Below are 1,743 nucleotides of genomic sequence, written 5' to 3' on the forward strand. Positions count from 1 at the left end.
CTGTCTGTCCCGAGCATAGCTCCGTGGGTTTTGATCCGATCCTGATAAAATTTTGGTGGGAGGATTTTATCATGATCTCGTTGTGTTTTCCTGAGAATGGGCGTGGTGTGCCCATTATTGGCAGAGCCACGCCCAAAAAAACGTGTTTTTAGGGGGTAGCCAATTTCAATTTGCATCTTCTCCGAGGGGGTTTGTCGAATCTGGCAGTGGTTTCGTTATTTGGTTAGCCCAATAGCACCTGCAGAGCCCCACGAAGCTCTATTTTTCATTTTTTTCCCAAGGTCAACGTCAGAAGGTCACGAACTTAGAAAATTGCGAATTTTGACATAAAAATCCATCTTCTCCGAGGGGTTTGTCGAATCTGAAGGGTTTCGGTATTTGGTTCGCCCAATGGCACCTGCATAGCCCTACAGAGCTCGAGTTTTCATTTTCGTCCCAAGGTCAAGGTCACAACGTCACGAACTGAGAAAATAGCGAATTTTGAAATAAAAATCATATGACCGCCGAAACTTTGAGAGCTCGGATGACAATATTTTTTATGCGTAATCTTGAGGGGATTCCCCACCTAAAGTCTTGAAATCATTTTTCTCTATCTCAAACTCCTTGCCCGTGGCGCCCCCTTCAAGTTTGTTTTTACGCTGATTTCATCAAAGTATGGATAATCCGTGGAGTGCGAAATGCCATATAGCCTCTATGACGTTATATTGTTCCTGGAATGTTCCAGAGGAAGTTTTGCACCAAAGGTCATAATGCTTCACCTTTGACCTTTAAAGTTCACAAAGGTCAAATTTTCAAAGTTGTGGGAATCGAACCGGGTTTTCGACAGTTTTTTTGACGAACTAACTCCAATAAGCAATAGCCCGTATCATGTTTCCTTATTTTAATGTCCACAACATTGTTTTGTGACCTTGAAGGTGATGGAAAGGTCAAATTTTGAAAGTTGTTGAACGAAACCGGGTTTTCGACATTTTGCAGTTAATAACCCGTCACCGTACCACATCATGTTGATCATTTTTATAACTTGGCCAAAAATTATCACATTGTCTCGTCTTAGACTTCTGAAACAATCGACATCGTCAAATCCCGCTCGTGAAACATCGTCGTCTTCAGACTTGTTTTCATTTTATTAATGTTCATCTTCATAAAGGTTTAATGACAAGTTGCTGTTGCCTACGATCATACCACCCTGAATACGCCCGATCTCGTCCGATCTCGGAAGCTAAGCAGGTTCGGGCCCGGTTAGTACCTGGATGGGAGACCGCCTGGGAACACCGGGTGTTGTAGGCTTTGTGCCCCGCAGGGGGAGTCAGTGACCCTTTGTTTTCCCTCATCTGGGAATGAAAATTCCTCCTTTGTTTTTGTTTTCTGTCGCAACAGAACACACTCTTCATTCCCCTTCAGGCTAAAATAACTGGGAAAAGACGCGAGTTTGTGATGTTCCAAAATCTGATTTAATTGCGAAAACACAAAAACTTTCCTCTTGTGTTTGGTGATTTTTTTCAGGACAGCTTCTTTCCCAACGACTTCAAAACACATTGAAATAATATCTTTCTTCGTCACCGTCAAAATCCTCAACGACCTCCTTTGTGCATCAATCGAGCACACTCTCACCTTCCTGCTGTTTCCATCACACTCAGTCGCTCACACCGCGATGACGTCAGGACAAGTTCTTATTCTCCCCGTGGAAAGAACTTGGAATTGCATTGATAAAACCACAGAGAGCACGGACAAACAACCAGAGGT

General features: G+C 43.2%; 1 non-coding gene across 1 annotated transcript; it reads left to right on the forward strand.

The window, feature by feature from the left end:
* Positions 1–1,168: 1,168 nt before the first annotated feature.
* Positions 1,169–1,287, forward strand: LOC147010971 (5S ribosomal RNA). The gene has a single exon (XR_015052621.1). It is a non-coding gene; the product is annotated as a 5S ribosomal RNA (ribosomal RNA).
* Positions 1,288–1,743: the final 456 nt, after the last annotated feature.

This window comes from Eptatretus burgeri, chromosome 16, assembly GCF_056783735.1.
Source record: "Eptatretus burgeri isolate ZD-2024b chromosome 16, Ebu_testis_v1, whole genome shotgun sequence".
Lineage (NCBI taxonomy): Eukaryota > Metazoa > Chordata > Myxini > Myxiniformes > Myxinidae > Eptatretus > Eptatretus burgeri.